This window comes from Leopardus geoffroyi, chromosome A3 (assembly GCF_018350155.1).
Source record: "Leopardus geoffroyi isolate Oge1 chromosome A3, O.geoffroyi_Oge1_pat1.0, whole genome shotgun sequence".
NCBI lineage: Eukaryota > Metazoa > Chordata > Mammalia > Carnivora > Felidae > Leopardus > Leopardus geoffroyi.
This window is the reverse complement of record NC_059336.1, coordinates 86,816,254-86,828,965: the sequence shown is the minus strand read 5'-3', so window position 1 is coordinate 86,828,965 and position 12,712 is coordinate 86,816,254. Positions and strand designations below refer to the sequence as shown.

Sequence of the window (12,712 nt, the reverse complement as noted above, 5' to 3'; positions counted from 1 at the left end):
GCCTCCTCGAGTTATCACTGGCTGTTTGAAGGCACCAACTGAGTCTAGGTCGTCTTTGCACACACGCCTAGTGTGGCTTCTAGCGCATAGTAGGTATTCAGTGAAAGTTTGCAGAATAAGTCTTTTGAGTCTACCGGCAAATACGGATTCTATTTGACAGAGGGTAGGTAGCTTTGGTGAGTGTGTTTGCTATCCAGTAGACCAAATCCAAGTGACTATTACACCCTTAAAGCCGGAGAGGTAACATTTAAATTATTTCATTAAGATGTACCAAAAGGACGTGGTTTAACATGGTTAAGAAATGAGCTTTAGGATCAGACTGGTTTAGATTCTAGCCCTGGTTTTGATCCTTTTCTCTGCTTGATAACTTAAAGTTTCTGAGCTTCCGTTTCCGAACTAACCTAGGGGAAACAAAATCAGGAGGAAAAAGAATGAAATGGGATAATTCATTTCATGAGTGACTAGAGAAGATTATTGCATCCCTGAAAAATTAACAATTAGGCTACTCTAAAAAAAGTAAAAGGTTGGGAATGGAGCTGATGCACTCTGCCAAAATCACCTTTACTGACGGCTGCCCCTTTCTCCCATAACTGCCCTCACATCAGGTTGAGGAGACATAGTCAAAGCTAACTTTATGGGGTACAAAAGGCCAGGAATACATTTGTGATACCCTTCATATTCAAGAGCTCCTGTGGGCTTAGGCTTGGGCTAAATTTCTGCAGAAACCACACCTGTATTCTGCATCTTCCTTTGCATTACCCTGCTTGTCTCAAGTACAGGTTTTTCCTGAGAGTGCTCCCTTACTGAGTAAGGCACTTACACAAGAATCTTCATCTCAGGTTCTGCTTCTAGGGAGCCTAATCTAAGACAATGTATTTTATTTTATTTTAATTTTTAAAATTGTTCTGCATTTGAGAGAGAGAGAGAGAGAGAGAGAGAGAGAGAATATGAATGGGGGAGGGGCAGAGAGAGAGAGGCACAGAATCTGAAGCAGGCTCCAGGCTGTGAGCTGTCAGCACAGGGCTCGAACTCATGAACCGCAAGATCATGATGGGAGCTGAAGTCAGTAGCTTTACCGACTGAGCTACCCAGGCGCCCCAAAGATAGTGTATTTTAAAAATTAATGTAATTGTTGAAATTAAAGATTGGAAGGAAACTTTAAAGATAGCAGAATGAGCACATGCATTTGCCTCAGTTCCCGCTTGAAATCCAACTAAAGCAACTGCAGATTAAAAACAAAAATCTCACAAGAACAAGGTAACAAGAGAGGAAAAAGAACAAAACTTTGGAAGCTGGAAAGCAGATAGACATGTGGTAATTGACTTAGCAGACCTGAGAAAAAGAATTCTCAAGCCCAGAGTAGGTAAACGTGAGAAGCAACATGAGAGGGGCTCTTGGGTGGCTCAGTGGGTTAAGCCTCTGGCTCTTGATTTTGTCTCAGGTTATGATCTCACAATTTGTGGGTTCGAGCCCTACGTCAGGCTCTTCACTGACCGTGTGGAGCCTGCTTGGGATTCTCTCTCTGTCCCTCCCCCACTCATGCTCGCGCTCTCTCTCTCTCTCTCTCTCTCTCTCTCAAAATAAATAAACTTAAAAAACAGAAGCAACATGAAATTTCTCAGGATTTCTCAGGATTTCAGGATTCTCAGAATTTCTCAGGATACGTACTGATGTACCATGTGCTTCTGAAAGTAGATATACACTTAAGAATAAAAACTGTATATTTTCTAAGTCTGTAGAATCCCTAGTACTGCACAGCTGCCACTGCCCCTCTCATACTTCTGCAAAAGACTGAAAATATATTCTCTTGAGGGCATAAAGCAGAGGATCTCTTGAAAGGGACATACCAGGTATAGTCAAGTTATTCTGGTTATTTAAGTTTCCCTAGCAAAGTACCTCAAAACTTGGTAACCTATAACAATGATCATTTTATTGTATCTCATGTTCTTGCAGGTCTGAATCTGGACAAGTCTTGGCTGGGCAACTCTTCTGTTCCACATGACATCAGCAAAGGTCACTTAGCAGTATTCAGCTGGCAGATAGGCCATTCTGGAGGATTCATTCACGTGTCTGGTATCATAGCAAAGTGAGCTGGGAGGCTGATCTCAGCTGGCACTCTCCACCAGAGCATCTAAGCATGCTCTCTCCACATGGCAGTCTCAGGGTGGTCGTGTTTCCTACTGGGAGGCTCAGGGCTCCCAGAAAGGATACTCTAAGAGATCCTTTGTCTAGGCAGACATTATTAGGCTTCTTATTACCTAGGCTTGAAAGCCCCTGAATGTTATTTCCATTGCATTCTATAATTCGTGCAAGTCACTAAGGCCAGCTCAGATTCAAGGGAAGGCGAATTAGGCTCCATCCCTGAATGGATTTGCCATGTTAAATAACAAAAATTAAACCAAGTAAATTTTAAAGATCTAATTGGCTTTATTAATTGATTCACGGATCAGGCAGCATCCTGTCTAGCAAGTAGGGGGGAACTCCAAAGACCCACAGAAAAGGAAAGGCTTTTAAAGGTAGGGAGGGAGTGGAAAAAAGGAAATTATTAGCAAAGAGTCCACTGTTTTAGACAAGGTTGCCCTCCTAAGGGGAACAGAAAGGGTCTATCAGTAAATTTCTTAGTGCTGACCAGGAAATTCCATGACTGGTTAAAGGTTACATTCCTGGGAGGTTGGAAACTGCAGTCCAGTTAGGTATTAAGTCTTGGCTTAATGACTTGGGGCCTTGTCCTACATGATGCCATTTTGGCCCTGTGGTTTTCTATTTAACAGCGGCCATACTTAGCTAGGGAAACTGTACTGATATTGACGATCTATATGAAACTTAATATGATGAATATTGAACTTGTCAGTATTCTTCCTTCAAAGGGCTCCTACAGCATTGGTAGCCAGAGTACAGAATTTGGAATATTCTTCTTTGGGGAGAGTAAAGACCTAAAGAGATTGTCATCAGGTGTTCAATGAAACCGGAACAACCCTTTAGTGAATTTCCCTTAGCGAAGTCCTACCTGCATGCATAGAGCCTCCAGGTAGCATTTAAGATCTCACTCCTAGGGTTGCTAGATAAAATAGAGGACACCTAGTTAAATTGAATTCCAAATAAACAATCAAAAACTTTTTACTAAAGTTTAAATATATATCTACTCTAAGTATGTCCTTTATCTAAAATTCAAATTTAACTAGGTGTCCTGTTTTGTTTTGTTTTGTTTTGCTCTGACACTCTTAAATAAGAACAGACAACTGAAGGTCATCAGAATTTAAGGGAAGGATCTGACATAAATCAGAATGGAAAAAAGGAACTTTGAAGAAACAGAGTAGAGAGAGAGAAGAAAACTTTAAAAAACCCATTATCAATTTCCTTTGAGAAATAAAAAGAATGAGAATAAAAATAGAACAGATTCTCTAAAAATGAAACACTCAGAGAACCAAACAGAGCTCTTGTAAATTAAAAATATGTTAGCAAAAACGAAAAACTCAATAGAGTGGTAGGAAGATAAAGAAATATTCTAGGATGTACAGAAAAAGGCAAAAAGAAGAGAAAGAAGTAAGAAATGATAAAAAAATTTGAAAGCCAGCCCAAGACATCTGGGAAACAGAGAAGAAATCAATTAAATAATTCAATTATATATTTTTAAAACTACAGGGTATTGTTATCCGAAACTGGGTTTGCCTCTTGGTGAGTGTGGAGCCAACAAACACAACCAGGTCAAAGAATAGGAAAAGGAAGTGTTTTACTTGTAACATGTAAAGGAGAACATTGGAATATTTCACCAAGTAGTGTGTCCCTGAACAACACTGGGGAAGTTTTAAGCTAAGAGTTCATAGACATTCAGAAGGGGCTTATGCAGTGATGCATTCAGCAAGGAATTTCGGCAAAAGTCATCTTTGGGTAATAGAGTCCAACTCAAAGTCACAAAAAGGCTGGCAAGGGTCAACATCATCAGTTCTCTGGCTCCAGTTGGCCTGGTATCTGAGACCTCAAAGGAGTTTAAGAGCTTACAAAGTTAACTCAAGAATTACATCAGGTCAGTCTTTACTTTTGAATCAGCCCTGGGAGTTTTACCACTGATTTATTGTCCCTGATGTGATTAGCCTATCTCCTGGCTTGATAATGGCTGTTTGATCTTACATTCTTTCACAAGATGGTAGGGGGCCTAAAATGACTTCTCTGTCTTTTTCTGAGGACCCCTAATTCTTTCTGCTTGCAAATTGAGTTTCCACATTGAACGTGCTCATTGAGTCCAACACAATGGAAAAAAACCAGAATCATATCAAGGTACATCATGATAACATTTCAGAAGACCAGGGATATAGAGAAGATCTTACAAGCACCCAGAGGGAAAAAATGAGATTACGTACTGTAAGGGGGGAAGAATTTCCTCTGCCCTTCAGGGTCCTTCTAGGTGGACTAAGAATCAAATCAACATGAGACAGGTTAACAGGAGAAAGTCAAATTTAGTAGCATACATACACAAAATCCACACAGACATGGAAATTCCAAAGACAGTGGTGTTATATGACACTTATATGAGGTAAGAAGAGGGGTAGGGGTCTGAGGATACAAAGGGGAGAAAGACCATTAGCAGGAAGGTGAGAGGAGGTGTTTGGAAAACAAAAGTTGCCCTATTATGTGGATAAGTTTCTTGGGTAAAGAGGAATATGTTAATAGCTCTCTTCCTGGTACAGGCAGGCAGTTGAGGGGGAGGTAAAGAGCTTTTCTTCAATCTCCTGGGTTTCGATTGTTTAACTGAAAATAATGTTCATGCCAAAGCAGCCCATTTTGGAGCAACCTGCCATTGACCCCTACAAAACCAAGGATCAAGAGCCAGAATGGCATCAGATTTCTCTATTGCAACACATCAAACTGAAAGACAATGGAATAATGCCTTTACAATTCTGAGAGACAATTTCCAACATAGATTCTCATAGCCACTCAAGCCATTGGTCAAATCTGGGGGTTCATAAAGATATTTTCAGCCATGCAAGATTTCAAAAAATTGATCTCCCAAGCACCTTTTCTTTATTTTTATTTTTTAAAGTTTATGTATTAATTTTGATAGAGATGGCACAAGTGGGGGAGGGGCAGAGAGAGAGGGAGAGAGAGAGGATCCCAAGCAGGCTCTGCACTGTCAGCACAGAGCCCAATGTGGGGCTTGATCTCACAAACCATGAGATCATGGCTTGAGCTGAAATCAAGAGTCAGACACTTAACCAACTGAACCACCGAGGGTCCCCTCCCATGTGCCTTTTCTTAAGAAGCTTTCAGATGGTATGTTCCATCAAAATAAGGAGGTAAACCAAGAAGATTTTTTAAAAAAATTCTTGAATAGTGGATTGGACAACAGAAACTGAATGGCAGGGAAGAGTGGTCAGTTGACACTATAGTCATTGAGCTCTAATTTTCTTTAACTGTAGAGTATAGCTAACATTTACATAAGCACTTACCATGTGACAGTCACTATTCCAAGTACTTCAGATATACAGTTTTAATCAATTAATTCTCACAGCTTTATCAGTTAGATGCTTGCATAGAGTAGGTGCCAATAAGTATTACTATGGATGGTATACCATCATTTTTTTTAAGTTTATTTATTTATTTTTGAGAGAGAGAGAGAGAGAGAGAGAGAGCGCAAGTGGGGGAGGGGCAGAGAGAGAGAATCCTAAGTACTGACAGTGCAGAGCCTGACACAGGGCTTGACCTCACTAACCATGAGATCATGACCTGAGCCAAAGTCAGGCTTTTAACCTACTGAGCCACCTAGGCGCCCCTACAATCCCTTACTAATTCAACAAAATTGTATTAAACTTCCTGTAACAAATTGTATTTTTCTTTTTTTTTTTTTTTTTTTTTAAATTTTTTTTTTCAACGTTTATTTATTTTTGGGACAGAGAGAGACAGAGTATGAACGGGGGAGGGGCAGAGAGAGAGGGAGACACAGAATCGGAAACAGGCTCCAGGCTCTGAGCCATCAGCCCAGAGCCCGACGCGGGGCTCGAACTCACGGACCGCGAGATCGTGACCTGGCTGAAGTCGGACGCTTAACCGACTGCGCCACCCAGGCGCCCCTCAAATTGTATTTTTCAAAATTGGTCACAATATATTCAGTCTCACATGCTCTTCTAATACCCTGCCCCCCCCCCACCCCTAGTCAAGAGATGGTCTCTTTGAAATTGAGTGGGCTCCTTGGGTGGGCTTCTGTGAGTGCAGAACAAAAGTAACGCTATGTGGCTTTCAAGGCTGGGTCTTAAAAAGTGATACAGCTTCCATCTAGTTCTCTCACTCAGAACAAATGCTTGAGGACCCTTGGGTGGTGGCTGTGTAGCAAGTATAGCCACCCTGAAGTCACCATGCTGCAGAGAGCACATGGACAGACCACATGAAGAGAGACAGAGAAGCCCCAGCTCTTCCAGCCCCAGTAGTCTGAACTTCCCCAGTCCCAGTGCCAGACATGTGGATGAAAGAGCCTTTGAGATGACTCCAGCATCTTCTCTGTCTCATGGAAGTCAACTGAGAGACCCTACATAAGAACCACCTGGCTGAGCCCAGTCACTCACCAGAATCATGAGGGGTAACAATAGTAAATGATTGCTGGTGTTATTTTATAGAGCAATAGATAACCAAAACACTTCCAGATAAGAGTGGGGTTTAGGCCAGTCTTCTGACTCTCCCTTCCCAATACTTATTGAAGTGGCCCAAGGCAAAAAGGGAGAACTTTTACCCTGAGTAGCAAGCTCTTCTCTGATATTCAGTCTGGCTGTTAACCAGGAAAGAGGCAAGGACAAAGGCCAGATAACCTTTGGCCCCTTGGGACAGTGGCTTTGTAGAACATTGGGAAGAAATCCTGCAGGGGTGACATTCCTTGCCAGCTGGCTCCCTCCACAATCTCTTCAGGCTGCCAGAAGGTAACCAATCCTTCAGCTTAAGATATGAGAAGAAGATTCTAACAGCATCCAAATAGACAGGCTGGGAGCCAAGAAGAATTAGCTCATCCTGTTTGGGAACAAATGCAAAGCATATATACAACTTTTAACATTCGAGGATGAGTAAGCACAAAAAAAGTATTTAGAACTATGACAAAATTCTGGAACGTAGAAAAGAAAACAGCATCTAAGAGGTAGAAGAAGAAACTTAAAAAAGTGTTTTTACAATATGAAGCAGAAATAAATTTTAAACTATCTCTGCTGTGACTTTGATAGAGAAAACACACCAAAAAACATAGCAGTAATCTGAACAATATTTTAATGATGTAGAATTAATAGTTATGGGCTGGACTGGACTACATGTTCTACAGAGAAAGCACCTTCCTTCCCACACTCTACTGTATATTTACAAAAACTGACAAAATATTTATTTGCAAGGAAAACCTCATTAAATTCCAAAATAAAATGAGGGTTTCAATCTCAGCTCTACCATTTATTAGCTGGAGGCCTAAAGAAAGTCATTTATTGGGGCACCTAGGTGGCTCAGTTGGTTAAACATCTGACTTCGGCTCAGGTCATGATCTCATGGTTCATGAGTTTGAGCCCCACATCGGGCTCTCCACTCTCAGCACAGACCCTCTTCGGATCCTCAGTATCCCTCTCTCTTTGCCCCTCCCCAACTCATTCTCTCTCTCTCTCTCTCTGTCAAAAATAAATAAACATTTTTTTAAAAAATATTGAATAATATTCCATTGTATGTATACACCACATTAAAAAAAAAAAGAAAGTCACTTATCTTTTCTGTGCCTCAGTTTTTTCATCTGTAGAATGAGGATAATGATAGTACCTAACTCATAGGGGTCATAAGAATTAAATGACTTAATATATGTAAATTTTTAGAGTTCTTAGTCCATTATAAGCTTTATATTGGTGTTGGCTATTTATCTGATCAGAGCTAAATAAAACTTAAATAACAAAACTTTTAATGAATGAGTCCCTTCCTCAATCAACAGTATTTGCTACTACCTAAAATGTATATAAATGTCATGTTTGGGGACTCCAGAGAAAACAAATTTTGACACCATCCTTCAAAATATTTCTCCATGTCTCCTAGAATCCACTGGGATCAAAGAAAAATCTGATGTTAAACTGATTCTTGTTCCTTTGTAGGTAATCTAGTTTTTCTCACTAGAAAAATTTAAGATTTTTTTTCCCTTTCCATTGAAGAATGTGTTTAGGAGTGGGATTTGTTTCTCTAGTCCTGGTTGGCACTCGTAGGTCTGTTCACTCCGAAGACTTGAATCTTTTCCAAATTCAGAAAAGGTCTTTTATTATGTTATCTCTCTTCCATTATCTCCATTCTTTTGGTCAGGAATTTGTTTGATGCTGTAGGAACTTTTGACTTTATCCTCCATGTCACTTAACCTTTCTTTTATTGGTTATTGTTTCTTTTGTTTTCATTTTTGTTTTATCCCTTTACCTCTGAATTTGAGAGACTAGGATTAACCTTACATGTTCACTCATTCCATTTTCAGTTCTGTCCATTTTATTCAGCCCATCTACCAATTTTTTTTAAAAGATAGCTTTCATTTTTATCAAAGTTGCAAACATACAGAATTTTAAGAGGCAAATAGTTCTGCAAGGCATGTTCCAACAAGAACAGCAGTGTTCCATCTCCTCTCCTCCATCTTTCTGCCAGGCAACTAGTACTGCTTCAGGCACAAACCCCTCCGGGGACCATAATATCCACCAATTCCTGAGGTTATGTAACAGGGCATCCCAATCACAGGCCACAGCAGTGTATTAGGCTTGCTTAAAAAACAGTATATGAAAGGTTTGCAAGAGGGATGCTCATGCAGAAAATCTGTGTTTCCTAATTTGAAAAGATATATCATATGAACCCCCCCATGTTCACTGCATGATTATTTATAATAGCCAAGATATGGAAACAACCTAAGTGTCCACTGATAGGTGAATGCAGAGATGTGGCATATGTGCACGCGTGCATACACAGATGCACACACACACACACACACACACACACACACACAGGAATACTATACAGCCATGAAAAGGAATGAAATCTTGCTGTTTGTGACAACATGGATGGACCTTGAAGGCATTATGCTAAGTGAAATAAATCAGACAGAGAAAGACAAATACCATATGATTTCACTTATATGTGGAGTCTAAAAAACAAACCTCACTGCAGGGAACAGCTCAGTGGTTGCTACAGGGGTGGGGAGTGGACTGGGGACAAAATGCGTGAAGGGTGTCAGAAGGTACATACTTCCAGCTATAAAATAACTAAGTCATGGAGATGTAATGTACAGCATTATTAGCCATAGTTAATAGTACTCTGCTGCATATTTAAAAGTTGCTCATCACAAGAAAAAAAAAAGAGCATAGATCAAAAATTCTCATCACAAGAAGAAAAAGAAAAAAATTTCTGTAACTATATATGGTGACAGATGTTAATCAGACTTACTGTGGTGATCGTGTATATAAATATCAAATCATTGTGCTGTATACCTGAAACTTCACTGGTGTTTAGAGAGAGGTATTGCCCAATTTATTGCACTGTTAGATGTTAGGATCTCAGAATTTGTGTTTGCTGACAGCATGAGCAAAGGCAGTCAATCTTCTATGAACCCCGTTCTTCATCAAGAAGTAGTCTAATATTCTATAGGAAATACATCTAATAAAAAGTAGCAACATTGGCTATTTTCCTTTTTCCATTCTTCCAAAGAAGAATGCCTTTTTTTCCCCTTCTTCTCTAAAACCTCTTTTGGTTACCACAAGCTGCTACAGCTCAACCAAAATAGAAACCTGATTTGATCACATGGAGGTTAATCATGTGCATAATATGAATAGAAACTTCACAAAGATTTATAATCCAATGACAATGCTTTTGCAGATCACTGCCCCGCCCCCACCCCTCACCCCCTTCAGATGCATGGCAGCTACAGAAGAAGGAAGACTTCAAGAATGTTGACTTCTGGGTTGCCTGGGTGGCTCAGTCAGTTGACCTTCCAACTCCTGATTTTGGTTCAGGTCATGATCTCATGGTACGTGAGTTCGAGCCTCATATCCAGCACGGAGCATGCTTGGGATTCTCTCTCTTTCTCCCTCTCTCCCTGCCCCTCCCTGGCTCTTCCCCACTCTTGCCTGCATGAGCTCTCTCTCTCTCTCTCTCAAAACAAAGAAATAAACATTTTTTTAATTAAAAAAAAAGAAAAAAAGAATGTTGACTTCTAACGTCTGTTCTTCTCACTTGGACCTTTCCTGCTGCTGTCCTATAGCTCCGTATATTCCTTGTGAAATCAAACCATCATTAGAAAATTAGCTGTAATCAGCATGGTCTCATTTGTTTTTGCAAATATTCAAGTGAATATGGACAGCCCTGATGTAACTTCAGTTAAGTTAGCGTTCACAAAAACACAGCAGCTGCAAATAAATAGTACAAGGTGAGGGTTACTATGATAACACACACACACACACACACACACACTATATATATATACATATATACTATATATGTATATATATAGTATGTTTGTTTTGTGTTGTTTTGTTCTGTTTTGGTAGAGGCTAGGCTTTTAGCTTGAATTGAGGTTATGGCCACTGGTAAGTTCAGGTAAGTCTGGGTTGGTCGCAAATTGGTGGGAAAAGTCCACCAAAGATCCGAGAAACCTCGTGCAAGAGGGAAAAAGGGGCCATGGTGAATCTAAGTAAATAACAAAGACCTGGTCATTTCAGGGGAATCAGGACCCCAAGAACAGAACTAGGACCCAGCCTCTAGGAAATAAGTCCAAAATACTGAGTGGGATCAAACCAAGCCTTGTACTGTCACCGTCAGCATCCTCGAAGACACAGGTAGGCCTTTGATGACAACAACTATGTTGTGAATTTGAATAGAGACAGTAATATGGCAGCTATTTGTTTCTGTGGCTGTCTCAGGACCAGCACCTCAAACCCATCTACCTAAAAGGCAGATCGTGGGAACCCTTCATGGAGATGATTTTGCCTTACTTAACTGCCAACTCCCTATCATCATATAAGAGAGAGAAAATACATGTATGGCATTAACGGTGCCTCCTCCTTTTCCTACGTTGGTGGTAAGCCTTGCTAATGGGACTTTATCCAGCAATCCCTATGCAGCCAAGATTACTGCAGCTTCTAGTTAGGCCTGCTAGATTCAGCCAGTAAAGTGACAACCAGCCCAAATAGATTTAGACAGTTTTATTACTCACAGCACAGCAGGCAAGCATGGGCTCCACCTTGCCTCCAAGTCCCATGGGGGCCATGGAGAGGTAGGCTGAGGTGATGCTGGGCAAACTGTGGATCTGTGACATAGCTGAGGAACAGTGAGCCCAGGAAACCCCTTATAATCTTATATGGGGGGCTGCTAACAAACCTGCCTATCCTCCCTGGAGGGGGTATTATCTTTTATTACCCTAGAGTGTAAGCAAATAATCTCCAGAGAAGGAAGGACAAGGTCTCTAGCTTTATTACCCTGGAATATCTCCAGGAAGAGTTGTCTCCAACTCTCTAGAGAGCACCCCTGTCTTTACGTTTCTAAGGCTGTCTGTTATGCAAACATCTTTGAACAAAAAACGGCCTATGTCTTTCTCTCAGAAAATGTGTGGAAACCCAGAACCCATGGAGAATTATCTCCCAACAATTATAAAACTCTTTTCATAAAGTTCTGAAACTGTCAAGCTTTATTCACACCCCAGCAGGAAAGAATAACTTTAATATGATGAAACCGTCATTGTAGATCGCTATGTACGTGACATACAAAAATCCATAAACAATGTATAAAAAATAATGACTCTTAAGTGACATTTTTCTGGAACTTCTTAATTCTATACTGAAGTTTCTTGAAAGTGGCATTATTTGACATTTTGGGCTGTATGACAGGCTCATTGTGGGAGACTGGCCTGGGCTTTGTAGGATGTTTAACAGCATCCCCAGCTTTTACCCACTAGATGTCAGTAGCACTATCCCCAGTGTGACAACCAAAAGTTGTCCTGAGTTGTCCAGAGTTGTCCTGGGAGCAAAGTCACCTCCCACTGAGAACCACTGATCTATGCTATTCTCTTCTCAGGTAGTCATATTTCAAAAATTAATTGTTAAACCTCAAATATTTAGAAAAAAATCAATGAAAGCTGCGCAAGACCGCTACACCGAAAACAATAAAACATTAAGGGAAATAAAGATCTAATTAAATGGAGGGAAGTACTGCGTTGGAAATTTGAAGATTCAATATTGTAAGTAGGTAATGCTCCCAAAACGACCTAAAGATTTAACACAATCCAAATCATCCTATCAGAGGTTTATGGTGTGCACGTGGAGATTGACAAACGGATTCTGAAATTTAAACTGAAATGAAAAAGGCCAAAAATAGCAAGTCTGTCTTGAAAGAGATCAAAGCCAGAAATGTGAAGATATTAAGAGTTAGCAATATGGTTCTTAAGTCAGTGTGGTAGTCGCACAAAGATAGACAAATGAACAAATGTAACAAGAGAGGGCAGAAAGAGACCTTCACCCATATAGTCACCTGATTTGTAACAAAGGTGGCAGCACCATGGGAAAAGGATGGATTTTCCACCAATGGTGCCAGGTCAATTTGATATCAGATGAGACAGTAATAAATCTTGATACTTACCTAAAAGAGAATCGATTGCAGATGAACTGTAGATCCAAACATGAAAGGAAAAACAAACTTTTCAGAAGACATGAGTGAATACTATAAATTAAAAACATTGTAGAGCAAAAGAATGACAAGA

The 12,712-nt window shown here is 40.2% G+C and overlaps 1 protein-coding gene across 1 annotated transcript in view; it reads right to left on the bottom strand.

The window, feature by feature from the left end:
- Positions 1-12,712, bottom strand: part of ANXA4 (annexin A4) — a 163,990-nt gene that overhangs the window by 63,241 nt on the left and 88,037 nt on the right. The window lies entirely within an intron of this gene.